We start from the raw sequence: 19,457 nt of genomic DNA on the forward strand, positions 1-19,457 counted from the left end.
ATATATATATATATATATATATATATATATATATATATATATATCCTCTATTTAATGATTTTACGACATAGTATATACAACAAAAGCTATGAACTTAAATTCATCTCACAACCAGAAAACTTTTACATCAATCATAATTCCATGGTACTCAGTTGAAATTTTATGAGCTACTGTAAATCGATAAATAATTGAGACCCATTTTTGGTGCAAAAATAAAAGTTGCCTTTTCGCATGCAAACAAAATTCAGGAGGCAGTTTGCTCATTATAATGGTCTAAATGCGTGGCCCGTGATGCAGACGCCACAAGATCAAAATGCAAATGTAACTCCCCCATAATATATTTGTCAGAAATGAACTAAAATCAGGATTTTTTTGCCGGTGACAAAGCTTTGGCACATTATCAAACATGCCTGGGAAATGCCTCACCTAAAATCAAATTGGCAACGTCTAACTTGCCAAGGCATAGCTCTACCAGCTGCCTGCAAACAATATTGCATGAAGGGTACTCGACTTTCAGCCTCGGACAAAAAGGCAGCGTCGAAGGATACGATATAAAACCAAACTTGGTGATGTTATGGTGAAGGCGTCCACACTGAATCTGGAAGGTCGGCAGTTCAAACCCAACACCGGCTGAGAAAGCCAAAGTAACTATAAAAAAACACAAATTGACCTGAGTCTGTCAATAGATATGTCTCTGTCCATGTTAGATGTCAAACCACTGTGATGTTTGACCTCGATTAAAGGAAACGAGAGGAGAGGAGAGGAGAGGAGAGCAGAGGAGAGAGCATCACATTATTCAAAACTCAAGTTATGGTCTGAAGAATTATTTTCAAAGGACACATGACCTTTGACCCATTTACCCTGAAATTGAATAAGTTAATCTTTGAATTACAGTCCACAGTTGTGACAGGTTTGGTCAAAATCCGTTCAGGGGTTCACAAGTTATCAGGTTAACAAAAAAAAAAACAAAAAAAAAAAACTATAAGGATAACTGATGATGGACGGACACACAGACGGACACCACGAAAAACAATACCTCCGGCCTTTGACTGGAGTAGGTATTACAATGGTATGTGTTGCTTCCTTGTTTGATGCTCAACATTTCAAAAGGATAGAGCAATGACAACCATAGTTTGGCACCCATTGGTCAAAAGGGAACATCTGTAACTTAGCCCCACTGCTATCTTTTCAACAAATTATTCGGTGACCCAGTAACCCACTTGCAGTGGGTCCAAGAACATGTCCTGTTGTGTTCAAGGTTTGTGACACTCAGCAAGACATGGAAACAGCATGGGTGCCAAGTGAGTGACGTCAGTTCCTTCATTCCAGTGGAGTAAACAACCTATTTATTTTAATAAGCAGATAGCATTGTTCTACCGGGCTGTTGCAAAGCAATTTGTTCCCAATAGAGGGTTGAATATTTAAGGAGTTTGCTTGGAATGCCCTTTGTCAGCATAATAGTCATAAAGTGTTAAGGTTTCTCAGTGAAGGAAATCAACAGAAAGGTAATTATACATTGGATGTAATCGACTGAATAGTTTGTGGTGATAATTTTAAATTCCAATAAGTGTGACCCATGAAAAGCTATTTATACATCACAACATGGAATTCAACCAAGGCAGAAAATCCCCTTGGGGAAGGGAGGGGGGGGGCAAATGTAGTCGCTGTTAGTCACAACACCCTCAGTCATGTGACCCTGAATTCTCACATCAAGTTTGGTTGAGATTGGATAAGTTATGACCGAATGTATCGCAGGCAGACGCATCAAATTGTGTATTTTAGTATGATGGTCACTCTGGAAACACAGCAAGCGGTCCTCGTGAAACTCCCAAAATCCAAGCTTACTGTCCACCCGTCCTTTGCAGCACTGCCTTTTTTTGTTGTTCAATCCCACCCTTCCTTCCAGAACGTGAACCATCTCACGTCAACCACCCACCACCACATTTCTACCCCGATTAACCCTAATTCAACAATCTTACTCGCAGGTTAACGTTTTCTCCCTCCTCTTAGAATTTACCTTGCTCGTTTTGTACGCCTGTCGTCCCACACCTCACTCTGCCCTGAGATTCAATTTTGTGTACAATTCCTTTTCGGAACGTCAGCAATGTGTTTTTCAAGCATAGAAGGTCACGACCAGAACTTTTTGTGGGGACCTACTCTTATTGAGGAGTGGTCTGACCATCATTGTATGCATTCTGACCCTTTAGCCTCGTCTGCGTGCGTTTCATTGACCAGGTGCTCCAGATTTCCGTCTGTGTCACAGGTACAGGAGCTAAGATTGCTTTTAGATCTTCGTGGAGGATCTCCAAGTCTTACTCACATTGTTGTTCTTCATCTTCTTCTTGTGGACTTTTTTAGATCCTCGTGGAAGATCTCCAAGTCTTACTCACGTTGTTGTTCTTCATCTTCATCTTGTGGACTTTTTTAGATCCTCGTGGAGGATCTCCAAGTCTTACTCACGTTGTTGTTCTTCATCTTCTTCTTGTGGACTTTCTTAGATCCTCGTGGAGGATCTCCAAGTCTTACTCACATTGTTGTTGTTCTTCATCTTCTTCTTGTGGACTTTTTTAGATCCTCGTGGAGGATCTCCAAGTCTTAGTCACGTTGTTGTTCTTCATCTTCTTCTTGTGGACTTTTTTAGATCCTCGTGGAGGATCTCCAAGTCTTACTCACGTTGTTGTTCTTCATCTTCTTCTTGTGGACTTTCTTAGATCCTCGTGGAGGATCTCCAAGTCTTACTCACGTTGTTGTTCTTCATCTTGTTCTTGTGGACTTTTTTAGATCCTCGTGGAGGATCTCCAAGTCTTACTCACGTTGTTGTTCTTCATCTTCTTCTTGTGGACTTTTTTTAGATCCTCGTGGAGGATCTCCAAGTCTTACTCACGTTGTTGTTCTTCATCTTCTTCTTGTGGACTTTCTTAGATCCTCATGGAGGATCTCCAAGTCTTACTCACGTTGTTGTTCTTCATATTCTTCTTGTGGACTTTCTTTGATCCTCGTGGAGGATCTCAAAGTCTTACTCACGTTGTTGTTCTTGTGGACTTTTTTGTTTCACAGCCTACAGTTTTCATCGAAACTTTCTGAAACTTGGCAGATATATGTAAAAATACCCTGCGCAGACAGTAACCATCTCCGATTTTGAAAATTCCTCCTCGAAAAAAAAAAGTTATGACTTCAAAATATCTCCGCTAATGGAAATCGCCGAAAAAAAAAATTATCTTCGAAACGAGGCAAGCTTTTTGAATTGCTTGCGGGAATCGAACAGGGCATTAGCAGAGATGAATTACCGCACATATGATGCACCACTATGACGTCATATTCGTTTTTATGACGTCATTAAGACGACGAGGATCTTAGCTCATTCCAGCTTGCTAACCGACAAAAGGCTTCAAGCCGTATGGGGACCAGAACATTTTGAACTGCACAAACGTACGTTGTGGAAAAGGTCGTACAAAGTTCGTCCACATCGTGGCCGTTGAAGAGGTTGTAATAGTAGTTGACAGAAAGTAAATAAATAAATTTAAAGATAACTCGGCTGGAAACAATCGCCACACGATGTCACCACCTTCGAAACAACCATGAGCATACCCAACGATGATAAACTCACCTGAATCTAAGTCTTTCTCCTCCTTCTTCTTCTTGTAAATCCAAGTCTTCTTTTTTTTCGAAAATTTCTCGTCCTCCCCAACTACCTTCCTTCCTTCCTTCCTTCCTTCACCCGTCCGCCCGTCGCCTCTCGTGGAAGGCCTTCCTCAGTTTATCCACCTGTTCCTATCACCTCCAAGTTTGCGTCTGCCTTTGTCATGTTCCGAGAACCCGTACGTACACCGAAACACTCGTTAATACTGAACCCGCCTCTCCCAGAAGTCAGAACCAATAACAAGCTTTTTTTTTGATCGGGACAGCGCCTCCTCACGGTTCTTCAGACGAAACATTATTTAATTGTTGACGTCACAACGTTGGACGTCTATCGCAGCCATGACTAGATATTTATTTTACGTCCTTATTTTCTGTTCGATCGTTCATTTGTTTAATTTCTCTTCTTTGGTTCTTACTTTTCTTGTTCGACCAACCACCAAATGCGGCATACAAAGTATAATATTCACGTAGTATAACTTGTAGTGTATAGTAACGATACTGTCAGCTCGACCGGCATTCTCAACTGAGATGCGAGTGACGGTCGATGTTGAAGTTTTTCTGACACATTAATACAAATGACACAAAAAATACGTACTTTGTTATATTTTAATTAAATAATTGTCATGTATGCAATTATCAGCAGAGTTAATGTTCTTTTCTTTTTTTTAACATTACAATATTTAGAATTTAGGACCGAACCCGTTGATGATGATGATGATGATGATGATGATGATGATGATGATGATGATGATGATGATGATGATGATGATGATGATGATGATGATGATGATGATGATGATACAAGCAGTACTTGATGGGCACTAAATACGTTTTTCGAACTTTTCCTCAAAAAGGTTAAATTAGGGTTTAGTATGAATATACTGTAATTGTCTGCTTATGGTATGTTCCTCAGCTCGGTTGTAATTTCTCCCTCTCGCTTGCTGCAATTCATAATTTCACGTTAAAGTTTTAACTCACAATATATGATGTGCAATGAAAATGTATAATATTTCAATAATATGTGTTATAAATTACGTTTATAAATGTGATTGGCGTAAAGTGATTGGATAAGGGATGTTCTGACGTTTTTCAGCGATGGCCAAGGACTGGTTTTCCTGCTTTCGGTACGGGATCGTGACGGCACAGATTTTCGCCGCCATTACGATCACTTATTATTTATTCAAGCGTGATTGGCAGATCTCTCCACAATCTGAACTTCCCAAATTGCAGGTGAACCACGCAAGGTGCAGTCTGAAAACTTATCCCAAATCCCAATCTCTTCTCCTCGTCCTCTTCGCTCAACTCCCCCCCCCCTCGTCCTCTTCTCTCGACTACTCCCCCCCGTCCTCTTCGCTCAACTCCCCCCCCCCTCGTCCTCTTCTCTCGACAACCCCCTCGTCCTCTTCTCTCGACAACCCCCCTCGTCCTCTTCTCTCGACACCCCCCTCGTCCTCTTCTCTCGACAACCCCCCCTCGTCCTCTTCTCTCGACAACCCCCCATGTCCTCTTCGCTCAACTCCCCCCTCGTCCTCTTCTCTCGACTACCCCTCCCCCGCTCCTCTTCACTTAACTCTCCCTCCCCTCATCCTCTTCTCTCAACCCCCCTCATCCTCTTCTCTCAACCCCCCTCATCCTCTTCTCTCAACCCCCTCATCCTCTTCTCTCAACCCCCATCCTCTTCGCTCAACTCCCCCCTCTTCGCCCAACTCCCCCTTCGCCCAACTCCCTCCCCTCTTCGCTCAACTCCCCCTCGTCCTCTTCTCCAACTATCCCCCCATCCTCTTCTCTCAACTACCTCCCCCCGTCCTCTTCTCTCAACTACCCCCCCGTCCTCTTCGCTCAACTCCCCCTCGTCCTCTTCTCTCAACTACCCCCCGTCCTCTTCTCTCAACTATCCCCCCCGTCCTCTTCTCTCAACTATCCCCCCCATCCGCTTCTCTCAACTATCCCCCCTCGTCCTCTTCTCTCAACTATCCCCCTCGTCCTCTTCTCTCAACTATCCCCCCGTCCTCTTCTCTCAACTACCCCCCGTCCTCTTCGCTCAATTGCCCCCCCGGTCCTCTTCTCTCAACGCCCTCCCCTCATCCTCTTCTCTCAACCCCCTCCCCTCATCCTCTTCTCTCAACTCCCCCTCGTCCTCTTCTCTCAACCCCCTCCCCCCATCCGCTTCTCTCAAACTCCCCCTCATCCGCTTCTCTCAACCCCCCCATCCTCTTCTCTCAACCCCCTCATCCTCTTCTCTCAACCCCCCCCTCATCCTCTTCTCTCAACTCCCCCCCCTCATCCTCTTCTCTCAATTTGAATGGAGTACCTGCACACAACAGTTCACACTTTTCTTAGGATGCTGTAGGATGTTTAATGTTCACAACCTAAATGCAGATGGGACAGTTGGTTTTCCAGGCAGCTCAGAAGGAAGGTGTGTTTCGAGATATAGTGCCCTTGACTGGCATTGCACAGGGATGGCAGTTTTAATGGATTGGTTCAGTAGGGTAACTTATCCTACTAACTGGGCTTGACTGGGCTTATGTGATCGGGTGCATTTCAAGTCAATAAATTATTGATATTGAGGACAAATCTTGCTCTCCCCCTCCCACTTCCAACCACATGTCCTTTAAGAAGTAAAACTGTGTGCAATGACCAGTGACCATGTGTGTTCCAGCCTGTACAAAAGTTCCCACGGATGAATCCGACAATGCAAAACGACAAAAGAACATCTTGAAGCTAACGAAGAAGCCAGCAAACAAGAATGTTTCTTGACCTCCTCATTGTCACAAATGAATGAACGTGCCTGGAATCTGGGCGATTGTCATGCATGCATTTCACTTTCTTCTGTAATACCTAAAACTACTGATTTGTTTTCTCTTCTGTCATGTTCCAAAATGTTCTTCCAGTCATAAAAACCTGAGGTTTCTAACTTTGTTGGAATTTTGAAGAAATAAAAAATATATATATATATATATATTTTTTTTTTTTGTGTGGCCCTAAACCACTTGCTTTCACCAACGACGGAATGGGGTCAGGGATCAAGTCATATTCTTACGAATCTGGCAGCCATTTCCACACAACAGCCAGAGTCCCCGCAGTTCAGTCATTTCAATAAGTATGTGTTTATAGTTAGAACCCTCCCCTATGTTTAATGGGTTGATAAGTGTCCGTGCGCTGTGGGTTTCTTTCTCGCTAGATTTTTTTCTATATCTTTAAATCTTCCTGCCAAATCACAAACTCTTCATTCTCGCACTATCGCCATCCATCGCCTACGTGCAATGTGTCACGTACAGGGGTGAGGTTCCCTCCGCCCACCGTGAGCTCGTCCAATCGACAGCGGCTGTCCCGACAGCCGACCCGAGATCCCCCCTCCCCGCTATAAGGGTGCATGGAGAATATGGTGCTCCCCTGGTTGTTCCGTCTGGGTTCTCAGACACGCACGTAGGGAGGGTGGTCGTTGCCCCCTCCCACCGGACCTCCTCCAATCACGGATGGCCACCATTTTCCCCCACCGAACCAATCAGGAGGCTCATCACCTCAGTGCCGGATCCGCCCCTGCAAGGTGGAATGTTCCTCCCGACCAATGAGGGGAGGCCACCGATCGCCTGACAACCCCTTGCCCAATCCGGAGGCTCATCGCCTCAGAGTGGATCCCTCCACCACGCACGGGAGGAGGGATAAGGAAGATCGCGAGCTGTCTCCGGGGGTTCTGGCTTCGTTGGTGGAGTGTCTGGTTTGGGGGTTATTTCGGTGGTCTTCTTTTCGGTGGTTCCGTGGTCTTGTGCTTGGTGGGTCGCTCGACGTGGCTGGTCTCATCCTGGTTCGCTCGACGCGGCTGGTCTCATCCTGGTTCGCTCGACGCGGCTGGTCTCATCCTGGTTCGCTCGACGCGGCTGGTCTCATCCTGGTTCGCTCGACGCGGCGGGTCTCATCCTGGTTCGCTCATCTCAGCCAAACCGCACGAGGCGGCCAGGTATCCAGCCAGACTCTGACCCTCAACTCGCCTTCCCTCCGAGCTGAAGGGCCGAATAAAGGCCAACCGGCCCCATTTATTTTTGGGTGTATGTGTGTGTGTCTGTGGCCTGTCTTTAAGTGGAATTGTTAAGTGATTTTGCTCAATGTACATTGCCTGCATATTATAGTTGTGATAAATCTGCTCTGTCTCCCTTCACGATTACTGTAAAATAAATCCCGTTAAATGTTCCAGCTCGTTGTCCGTGTTTTCTTTCATTGGCCTAGCATGGTTCGGGTTTGAGTTATAGTGAGGCCGTTTGTGCTCTAAATTGTTCATTTGGTCTGGCAGGCTTTGGTAATCCCCGCTTGGTTACGCCGGATCCGAGTCGGTAACAGCAACTCGGTTCGGACAAAGTCGGCCGAGGGTGTGGCTTCCCCGGTAGTTAGACGGTGTGGGTACTTAGGTAAATTGAAATTAGACAACTAACCCTACCCCACGCTGTCGAAATATTGGCGTCCACGGTCCACAAAGGGACCCGTGACCTTTGGAGTTATCCGAAGGTTACGACCTTCAATTCCGGTGTTTGGTGGGAGATGGTCCGACTGCTCCATCTAGCGGTCGTCCTCGCCACCGAACCCAGCACCACAACAATATTACCTTTCACATAGCTAGAGCTACAAAGGCTTAAGCACTGTAGAGTGAATTATTATTATTATTCATTATTATCGGCTTACTTCCAATCATCAGCAAAGTCATGGAATCCATCATCACAGTTGATATGAAATCCTTCCTTTTCTCCAACAACCTCATCTCAAATCACCACACCAATTTGGTTTCAGAGCATGTCTCACTACCGTGGAAATGCTGCTTCTACTCTCCCAATAATGGATGGAGGCCCTCAATGTCAGACATGAGATCAAGGACATCTCTTTGGACATATCTTGTGCTTTTGATACAGTCTGACATCCTACTTTACTCTCCAAACCCCTCTACCTGCCCAGTCCTTTTCCTAATCTTCATTAATGATCTCTCCAACTCTGGAAAATCCTTATTATCTCTTTTCTGATGACTGCACCCTCTGCCCTAACATCCCTCATCCTTCAGATAGGCGGGCCGCAGCCTCCTCCGTCTCTTCAGATGAAAAAAAAAAATCACAAGTTGGGCAAACACTTGGAATATGTCTTTCAATCCTGACAAGTCTCCCAATCTCACTATCTCTCTATGAAAGGACCATCTGGCAACCCCTTTCCCAGCCCTCCCAATCTACTTTCTTAATCCTCTTGAGGAGATTCAGTCATTCAAACTCCTGGGTCTCACTATCAGTCATGATCTTTCTTGGGAAAACCACATTTCAAAGTTGGCCTCCAAAGCCAGCCGGCGACTGGGCATTCCTCATACAAAGTCCTTCCTTGACATACCTGAACAAGGCCTTCATCCACAGCTTGATGGAATACTCCTTTCCCCTCTGGGCTGGCTTCCCTGTCTCACTTCTGGCTTGGTTTGATGTCGTACAAACCAAGGCCTTTCAAATTATTAGCAGATTACCCATCCCATTGACGGGTGGTAGAGGTGGTGGTGGTCACGTGATTTTGTTGGCCTTCATTTTGTTGGCAATTCGGAGATCTGCAGTTGTGATTTCGTTCCTTTTTCATGCGCTTTTTTTTTTCCGAATGAGGCGTTGATTCCTGAGTGGCTTTTATGGGGTTGTAATAGAAAATAGTAACGCAGACACTGAATATGTTGTCACAGCATTTTTTTTGGAAAATGTAGCAGAGTAACAGGCGATAATGAGCGAGTATGTACATTTTCGCTCGTGAGCCAACAAGTAGAGTGATCCAGAGTCACGTATACGAAATACAATATAGCTGAGTTTCGTGGACCGTTGACGCTTTGTCTAGGAGGAGATAATAAACACTTAGCTCCATGATAGTATAGATTGGAATCTCCCGTGATAAAGCTGAGTCTATGCGCTTATTATTTCCCTGTTGCTGACAGGTCGGTGGTCTCTCTGTCTTCTCCAGCCTCCTTTATGGTCTTGCACCCTCTGCTCTTTCTGTGCTTTTTCCCTTCCCAGGTTTCTAAGGGCTCACACGGTCCACCATCAACCCCCTTCTGGTGAAACTACCTCAATCCAGGATCACTGCTCACAAACACTCATTTGTTCCTCTTCCCCCCACCTGTGGAATCAACTTCCACATCCTCTTCAATCTCATTCTTCCCTCCATGTCTTCAAGACAGCTGTTCACTGCCATCTGAGATCATCCCCAATCAAAAACCATGATCCTTGTTAACCCTATCCAAATCCTTCCTAATTTTCCAGTTTTTCCTCCTCCATGCATGTTTGTGTCCTGTTTTTGTCTGTTACCTCCTGATCCACTCAGTGTGTTAGCTCTTCCACAAGCCTCGATTATGTAAACAAAAATAATTTCAAATGTGATCAGGGTAAACTTTTTTTAGATCCTCGTGGAGGATTTCCAAGTCTTACGTTGTTGTTCTTCATCTTCTTCTTGCGGACTTTTTAGACCCTCGTGGAGGATCTCTAAGTCTTACTCACATTGTTGTTCTTGTGGACTTTTTTGTTTCACAGCCTACAGTTCTCATCGAAACTTCCTGAAACTTGGCACATATATGTAAAAATACCCTGCGCAGACAGTAACCATCTCCGATTTTGAAAATTCCTCCGAGAAAAAAAAAGTTATGACGTCAAAATATCTCCGCTAATGGAAATCGCCTAAAAAAATTATCTTCGAAACTTGGCAAGCTTTTTGAATTCTGTTTGTGGGAATCGAACAGGGTCTTAGCAGAGATTAATTACCGCACATATGGTACATCACTATGACGGCATATCAATTTTTATGACGTCATTCCTATTTTTTGACATTTTTTGTTTCACAACCCAGAGTTTTCATCGGGTCTTCGTGAACCTTGCCATGTCTATGCAGAAAGCCCACGCGCAGACAGTAACCATCTCCCATTTTGGAAAATCGTCCTAGAAAAAAAGTTAACGTCATAATATCGCCGCTAATGGACATCACCTATACCATTATCTCCGAAACTAGGCAAGCTGTTTGAATTTTGTTTGTGGGAATCAAACCGGGCATTAGCACAGATAATTTATCGCAAACCTGATACATCACAATGACGTCATATTCGTTTTTATGACGTCATCATTAAGAGGACGAGGATCCTAGCTCATTTGAGCTTGTTTTATACACAGGAACCCTCAAATTACAAATCCGGGAACTCGCAGTCGGCATTAACTCCCATATTCAGATCCTTCCTCACCAGGCCATATGTTCTTTGGACCAGCCCAAATGGGCCAATAAGATCGCACGGCCAAATCCCACGAATACCTGGTGTTGGCTAAGTGGTTCGGGTGGCTCGCTTGGGATCTTTGGGTCCTGAGTTTGAGCCCCGTTGGCTGCTCGTTGGCTGCTGAATGAACACCAGGTGGGGTTAATTCAGCCCGTAATCCTTCTGAGGTTGGCAAAATGAGTACCAATGCACTGGTATAATGGTTGTATCAGTGCTGTCCATGCCTGCAACCAGTGTGGTATCTTAATTCTGATGAAGCAGCACGTATATGGAAGGAAGGAATGAATACATCATATGCAAGTTTATCACGCAACAAATTTCAAATTTTTCTTCAATGAGTCAAGGTTAACCCTGTTCAATAATAATTCAACGTTTTTAGTTCGGTATTACGTTACGTACAAACTAATGATGCCAAGAGCCCATTACTTATTTTAGCTGAAATATGTACGTTGAGTTCACCTTGGAAAACAAGGACAAATGTGTCCAAGAGCCGCGTCATAAAGGTTTTGGAGGAAGAGGAAGAAGAAGAAGAAGCTCTCTTAGAGCCAGTGTTTGCAACGCGGCTAAAAAGCTTGGAAACCAAAAAATATGATGAAATAAATAATTGTCGACATCCCGAATTTGGGCTGGTGCTTAATTTTTGTGAGTGCCAGAGTGGGCGAGCCACGAAGGTCGAGCACCCGGATGTAAATCAGGGAAACGATTCGGCCATTTTTGGATGATCTATCAAAGACTTCCGAGCAACGTTTACGTAGCGTGACGTCATTTGACACACCCATTGACAAAGCAACAGGATAACGACGGAAACGGTCGGACGTTAATCCGAGGTATTTGTTTTTTTTATGTGCACTGTTTGGTAGCACTGACGGAATAGTTAGCAGCAGAGTAACAATTTTTAAAAACTTTTTTTTTTTACATTGCGTGCCGTTGCATTGACGGAGAAAGGAAGGAGTGCAAGATGGTTAAGGATAATATTAAATTATGATCGAGAAATTGATGTTTCATCGGTCTTGACACGATTTCCGCCATTGATGACGGAGCTCGACGGTTGATTCTTTTTTTTGGCTCCGTTACGAGCAAACAGCAGGTGACGTAATTGTCCGACTGTCAACAAACGGTTTGGGAGACAGGTTCAGGAGGTACTTCAGCACAGTCCGGGTGTCAGTTTCGTTCTACGTCACGACACGTTCCTCCGTCATGAGTTTGCACGTCGGCTTGCGCGGCTTGGTTGCATTGTTCGGTGTTGGGGCTCTCACTGCGGTGTCATGGTTACTGGTGGCACCGACTGAGGAGCGCGAACAGCGCATGAGGAAGGTTCGTTCAAAAACCATTGTATTTCATCTTTATTTAAACTAATGCGTGCCCGTACGTCTAAAAAAATGGTTTGTGACGTCAATTGTGACGTCATAGCACCGTGTCTTGTCATTGGTTTGGTAAATAAATGGCCATAACTTGGGAACCACTTGTCCGATTAATATCAAACCTTGAAAAGGTACATCCACAGGGCCCCAGCAATATATCTGGCAAGTTTCAATTAGATCGGACCAGTGGTTGTCGAGAAACAGAGATTGCTGGAATTATAGATAGATAATTATATTTCATGCTTTCGTAAGATCTTGATATTTTACTCAGGTCACCAATTTGAGTGAACTTCCTACTTGATTTGTCCTTTTGTCTGTTTCCAACAGGAGCTTCCACGGAGGAGCCAGGAGATTTTGAAATCGTCAAGTGAGACAAATAAGCAATTGATGGATATTCTGAAGGAGGCAGCAGAGACTAATGAGAATATTGCTTCGAACCCTAATTGGCGGAAATGAGTGACCGTACACCTTATTTATGGGGTTGTGGTGAAGATACCCAGAGCCGAGATATGGTTTGCAGAGACATCTTCAAGAAAAAGGGGCTTTATGGAAGAGCAAGATTGACAGGAGTGTGTGTGTGTGTGTGTGTGTGTGTGTGTGTGTGTGTGTGTGTGTGTGTGTGTGTGTGTGTGTGTGTTTGTGTGTGTGTGGGTGTGTGTGTGTGTGTGTGTGTGTGTGTGTGTGTTTGTCGGGGGGGGGGACATTTATCCTACCCATACTGCTGTGCCAGTGTATTTGGATTAAAGTAGAACTGAGATTGAATGTAGATTCACTTGTTCACTCGTACACTTGATTGCCCACAGACTGATTATAAATACGCTCTCCCATCCCTTTGGGAATGGGCAAGGCTATAAAGGCAATGAACTGATGATGGGAACCATATTTTGAATCGAGCAAAGGAAATAATAATCAGGAGAGAAGGAAAGGAAACACAGTAATCTGCAAGGAAGAGAGCAGGGTTATGTAGGGTTACCTGGTGGGTAGAAAAGATTGAACAAAGGGATGGAGTAGAACATGAGATGTTGGTTCACCATCTGCTTGAAGCCCTGAAGGGAAGTGATTGAACTAGACTTGCTGGTGTGATGGTTAAAGCATTTGCTCTGAGTCTGGGAGGTCGGTGGCTCAAACACCGGCCAAGTCCTACCGAAGACTTTTTTTTTTTAAATGGTACTTGCTGCTTCCTTGCTTGACGCTCTGCATATAAAGACGATAGAGCATGGATAAACAGCCAAAGGTTGGTATCCATTATGCCGGCTTAATTGGTCTAATAGCCTTCACCTGATGAAGTGAGGAATTAAAGTTTGGTGTGCAATCAGCATTTTGGGAGTTTCAACAGCAGGGTGTTACTCAAATAATGTGTCCTGGAGAAGCTGGGGATTGTCAGAGGACTGAGAGCAGTCGGAGCTCGACCAGAGGAGCCACTAATCTGTCTGTGATGTGAGAGCAAGAGATCTTATGCTTGAGATTCATCATTGGAGATTCTAATGATATTGAGAGATATAGATTAAAATTACTGACTTTTTGTGTTAAAACAATCAGCCTCATCCCTTTATGCTGCTCAGACACTGAGAAAAGCTTCCACACACAGACTGAAAAACGATGATTTAGTAGAAAATAAACAAATCAAAAGGCTGTTTGGGGTTTCGTTTTTTGCCTGGAGATGTATACTAGCAGAAAAATGTTCCTGTGCATCAATTACACCTTAAGCCTGATGTTGGCTCAGTGGTTAGGGTGGCGGCTTGGGATCCGAGGGTCCTGAGTTCAAGCCCCGTCAGCCGATGAATTAATACACCAGGGGGTTGACTCAGCCTGCCATCCTTCCAAGGTCAGCGAAATGAGTGCCAGTTCCAGTGTGTTTACTGGTAGAGGGGCACTGCATCAGCAACACAGTCGCGCTTCAAGAAATGATAACTACCCCGGCAGCTAAGCTGCCATACGACCACCAATTACACCTTTGTGAAATGAGAAATGAAAACAAACGCATCATGTTGCTTAGTCATGTCAATATTTAGTGTTTGATAAACATGAAATTGACAAGAAAATGTTTGATATAAGAATGTCAACACGTTTGTGCAAGATATGTCTGCAGAGGCTCGAAGTGGTCAAAAGTCAGTTAACAGCTCAGTATCTAGTGTGACCACCATATGCGTTGACACACTTGGGAACAGCGCATCAGTGAGGACATAAGATGTTTGTAGGCTTGAGGGATGTAATTCCTGATTGGTAGCAAGGCCTGTCACAGTTGGGCCAACGTCGCTGGCTGGTTTTTGAAGATGGCCGAATCGTCATTCCATTTCATCCCACACATGTTCTCTGGGAGAAAGATGAGGTGAAACAGCTGGCCAGGGAAGTGTGGGAATGTTCTGTTGTGCGATTAAGTCGGTAACCATTCCTGTGATGTGAGGGTGTGCGTTATCCTGTTGATGTGTGATGTGGCGTCCAGGAATGGGAGGACGGAGAACTTCATCACGGTACGACACACCAGTCGATTTGCCATTAATGACCTCCATCTGGGTTCTGTGATGCCTTCCCATACCATCATGCTTCCACCGCCGACCGACTGACTGACATTGCACAACACATGCATCAGTGTAACATTCCCCTTCCCGTCGATGAACGTGACAACTGCCATCACTACTGTCAAGATGGAACCTCTACTCGTCTGTAAAGAGGATAGCAACCCAATCTTGTCTCCTGAACCTCAGATGTCTACACCAAGCTTGGTGCGCACATCGATGATGTGGCTACAAAATCTAACAGAATGATGGTTGTTGGATATTGTGCTTGCGTAACCAATTCCCGACAGTTCTGGCACTCATTCGCAAGCCAGGGATGCTGCGAGCTGTCAAACTTGCTGGCTGGAACCGATTCCTCAGGTCCACCAACCGGATGTGGTTATCCTAGTGACGTGATGTCACACGTGGTTGCCCAGAACGTGAACGGTCTCTAATTTTGTCAATTTGTTGATAATATCTCCAAAATGACTGTGGTGTTCCAATGAACACCAAAACGCCCAGCTACAACGTTTTGTGGCATTCCTGTCTCAAGCATGCCAACAGCACGTAGACTTTTGTTTTTGAAAAGGCGTGGCATCAGGTTTATGACGTTTAGATGTTTAAAAAAAAATGTATATACACATACATGTGTGGAAAAATGACTTGCCCAGACTAGGAATTGAACTGAGGTTCTCTGGTGAAATGTACCAGTGCTCTGCCATTCGAACTATGTGGGTGACCCATTGGCTAAAAACACAATTTTCCCACACACATGCCACACCACTCTCTTTCGTCTGGGCCCATAATTTTTCCACTTATACACGTTTGTTTCCTGTTCATTTATCATTGAATCACTACACCCCTTGTCGTGAATAATAGCAGCCATGGAATTGTCCCCCCACTGGGGGGGGGGGGGGGGGAAGAATGTGGTGTTCACGCAGGCATGATTGGCTGAATGGCCTCCATCTGTGTCTGTTTTCCTTGTATGACACTGTACACACACACACACTCTCACACACACACACACACACACACACACACACACACACACACACACACACACACACACACACACACACACACACACACCCGCCGGTAGGCGACATGGGTGGTTGCTATATAATTGCATACTAGTCATACAGTTTTTGACGGATCTGGCTGAAATTTTTTGACAAAGAGGTTGATTATAGTGCGCATAAAAGCGTAGAAGCCGATTTTTGATTTTCGAAAAATATTTAAATAAAAATATTTTTCGTATTTTTTTCAAAAATTTCAAAGTCCCGTTGCTGGGCAACGGCGGCGTCCATAGCAACGGTGCTGAAAAGCATACAACTAGATCCTGGTATGAACCTACCAGTCAAGTTTCATCAAAATCGGTTGACTCCTCTGGCCTCCAGAGCTGTCCATTACATACAAACATACAGACGGAAAAGCTGAGAATAACGGTCGTCTTTTTTTTTAACGTAATAATACTTTAATGGATCTTCCGTTTAATTCCCTGGTTTATGATTAATGTTTTTGCGTGAGAGTACGTATCCCTGTGAAAAGGTTGATGCCTGATGATGAATCGAATCTTGATCTGCAATGTTGCTTTTCTTTTTTATTGATTTCGAGAGAATTTGTTTGGACAAAAATAAATGAAGATGCAATTGTGTGTGTGTGTTTTAAAAAAAATAAATTAATTTTCCATCCAAATTGAGTAAAACCGAGCTTGTTTAACCCTTCGGTGATCGTAACCAAGGTTCAAGTCGTCTGCTGCACCTTGGTTCGCGTTTCGTTGGTTTCTCTCACCAGACTGTTGAGGCGGCCATGGCGGTGTAGTTTGGAGCTGCGACGCAAACCGGTTTTCCGATTTTTTTATCGAGCCTCGAGGTAGTTCCGTGTAAACATTAAGCACAAATCAAATTCAAACGTGTTTTCTGTTACGTGTATATATATTTCCGGAGCAATTGTGGGTCACTCAATAAATTACAGGTCTTCGTGCTGTGGTGGTGAGAGCGTGCGCTTTGCAGAGCTGTGTAATCCGAGGGTTCGTCAGCCGAACTACGTACCCCAAATCCCCAGGCAAGGGCGGAACGATCGGTCTGTTTGCAAGACGTAAAGTGGTCGGTGAGGTAATCACCATGTTTGGACAAGATTGTGCGTGAAGAGAATCGGTAGACCGTGCTTTGTTAGTGCCGATGTTACTATAACTGTAACTACTCACACGGAGGTGCAGTGAGTGCAACAGTACAGTGACTGGGAGCATTGAGCGAAGCTGACTGGCTTCGTTATGTTTTGCAATTGAGGGAAATCGATATATGTATTACGTATGCAAATACTCATCCATCGAACTTCCCTTCCTCGATTTTCTATCATCTTTTCAAATAAATGTCCGTTTTTCTGTCTGTCTGTCTGTCTGTCTGTGTGTCTGTGTGTAACACCAAAATCATGACAAAACTACTGGGCCGATTTGCCACCAAACTTGGCACGTGGACCCAAGTTCGACCTCGCGGTGAACACGGGATACTTGGCTTCATCTGTGGTCTCGGGGATTCCGAAGGGAAGGAAGGTCGACGATAATTCTCGATGTCTATGTGTATCGTGTCGCACCACCCGGTGATTGTGGCACAGTATTACAAATCAGATGTGGAGATAACTTGCGTTTTTGCACTGCACACTTCGCCAGAGAGGAGGAATCCCCAAAGTCAACCACCACTAATCGGGAGGCAGGGGAAGAGGGGGGGGGTGGAGTCCAGAGGGAGGGGAGGGATGTGGGGAGTCCAGAGGGAGGGGAGGGATGTGGGGGAGTCCAGAGGGAGGGGGATGTGGGGGAGTCCAGAGAGAGGGGGAGGGATGTGGGGGAGTCCAGAGGGAGGGGAGGGATGTGGGGGAGTCCAAAGGGAGGGGAGGGATGTGGGGGAGTCCAGAGGGAGGGGAGGGATGGTGGGGGAGTCCAGAGGGAGGGAGGGGAAGGGATGGTGGGGGAGTCCAGAGGGAGGGGAGGGGAAGGGATGGTGGGGGAGTCCAGAGGGAGGGGAAGGGATGGTGGGGGGAGTCCAGAGGGAGGGGAGGGAAGGGATGGTGGGGGAGTCCAGAGGGAGGGAGGGGAAGGGATGGTGGGGGAGTCCAGAGGGAGGGGAGGGAAGGGATGGTGGGGGAGTCCAGAGGGAGGGGAAGGGATGGTGGGGGAGTCCAGAGGGAGGGGAAGGGATGGTGGGGGAGTCCAGAGGGAGGGGAAGGGATGGTGGGGGAGTCCAGAGGGAGGGAAGGGATGGTGGGGGAGTCCAGAGGGAGGGGAAGGGATGGTGGGGGAGTCCAGAGGGAGGGGAAGGGATGGTGGGGGAGTCCAGAGGGAGGGGAAGGGATGGTGGGGGAGTCCAGAGGGAGGGGAAGGGATGGTGGGGGAGTCCAGAGGGAGGGGAAGGGATGGTGGGGGGAGTCCAGAGGGAGGGGAAGGGATGGTGGGGGAGTCCAGAGGGAGGAAGGGATGGTGGGGGGAGTCCAGAGGGAGGGGAAGGGATGGTGGGGGAGTCCAGAGGGAGGGGAAGGGATGGTGGGGGAGTCCAGAGGAGGGGGAAGGGATGGTGGGGGAGTCCAGAGGGAGGGGAAGGGATGGTGGGGGAGTCCAGAGGGAGGGGAAGGGATGGTGGGGGAGTCCAGAGGGAGGGGAAGGGATGGTGGGGGAGTCCAGAGGGAGGGGAAGGGATGGTGGGGGAGTCCAGAGGGAGGGGAAGGGATGGTGGGGGAGTCCAGAGGGAGGGGAAGGGATGGTGGGGGAGTCCAGAGGGAGGGGAAGGGATGGTGGGGGGAGTCCAGAGGGAGGGAAGGGATGGTGGGGGGAGTCCAGAGGGAGGGGAAGGGATGGTGGGGGGAGTCCAGAGGGAGGGGAAGGGATGGTGGGGGAGTCCAGAGGGAGGGAAGGGATGGTGGGGGGAGTCCAGAGGGAGGGGAAGGGATGGTGGGGGAGTCCAGAGGGAGGGGAAGGGATGGTGGGGGAGTCCAGAGGGAGGGGAAGGGATGGTGGGGGAGTCCAGAGGGAGGGAAGGGATGGTGGGGAGTCCAGAGGGAGGGGAAGGGATGGTGGGGGCAGTCCAGAGGGAGGGGAAGGGATGGTGGGGGCAGTCCAGAGGGAGGGGAAGGGATGGTGGGGGCAGTCCAGAGGGAGGGGAAGGGATGGTGGGGGCAGTCCAGAGGGAGGGTAAGGGATGGTGGGGGAGTCCAGAGGGAGGGTAAGGGATGGTGGGGGGAGTCCAGAGGGAGGGGAAGGGATGTGGGGGGAGTCCAGAGGGAGGGGAAGGGATGGGGGGTGTCCAGAGGGAGGGGAAGGGATGGTGGGGAGTCCAGAGGGAGGGGAAGGGATGGTGGGGGCAGTCCAGAGGGAGGGGAAGGGATGGTGGGGGCAGTCCAGAGGGAGGGGAAGGGATGGTGGGGGAGTCCAAAGGGAGGGAAGGGATGGTGAGGGGAGTCCAGAGGGAGGGAAGGGATGGTGGGGGGAGTCCAGAGGGAGGGGAAGGGATGTAGGAGGAGTCTGGAGGAGAAAGATTGAATTGGGGTGGGAGTTTGGAGGGAAAGAATGAATGGGGGTAGGAGTCTGGAGGTGAAAGTATGAATGGTGGAGGGAGTCTGGAGGGAAAGAATGAATGGGGGTGGGAGTTTGGAGGAGAAAGAATGAATGGGGGTGGGAGTCTGGAGGAAAAAGAATGAATGGGGGTGGGAGTCTGGAGG

At 46.7% G+C, this 19,457-nt stretch overlaps 2 protein-coding genes and 1 long non-coding RNA gene across 6 annotated transcripts in view; 2 read left to right on the forward strand and 1 right to left on the reverse strand.

The window, feature by feature from the left end:
- Window positions 1–3,925, reverse strand: part of BAG5 (BAG cochaperone 5) — a 43,240-nt gene extending 39,315 nt beyond the window's left edge. The window contains exon 1 of one of the 2 annotated variants that reach the window (XM_085851173.1): window positions 3,608–3,925. The gene's annotated coding sequence lies outside the window, so the exon portion shown is untranslated. The remainder of the gene's footprint in view (window positions 1–3,607) is intronic. The other variant, XM_085851174.1, reaches the window with a different exon arrangement.
- Window positions 3,926–4,284: 359 nt separating this feature from the next.
- On the forward strand, window positions 4,285–7,830 carry LOC147013871 (uncharacterized). The gene is made up of 2 exons (XR_015050542.1): window positions 4,285–4,869; window positions 6,299–7,830. It is a non-coding gene; the product is annotated as an uncharacterized LOC147013871 (long non-coding RNA).
- Window positions 7,831–16,656: 8,826 nt separating this feature from the next.
- The window catches only part of FKBP2 (FKBP prolyl isomerase 2), a 33,805-nt gene continuing 31,004 nt past the window's right edge, over window positions 16,657–19,457 (forward strand). The window contains exon 1 of one of the 3 annotated variants that reach the window (XM_085851193.1): window positions 16,657–16,814. The gene's annotated coding sequence lies outside the window, so the exon portion shown is untranslated. Of the gene's footprint in view, window positions 16,865–19,457 lie in introns of all 3 variants that reach the window. The other 2 variants (XM_085851194.1, XM_085851192.1) reach the window with 2 other exon arrangements.

This window comes from Eptatretus burgeri, chromosome 13 (genome assembly GCF_056783735.1).
Source record: "Eptatretus burgeri isolate ZD-2024b chromosome 13, Ebu_testis_v1, whole genome shotgun sequence".
Classification (NCBI taxonomy): Eukaryota; Metazoa; Chordata; class Myxini; order Myxiniformes; family Myxinidae; genus Eptatretus; species Eptatretus burgeri.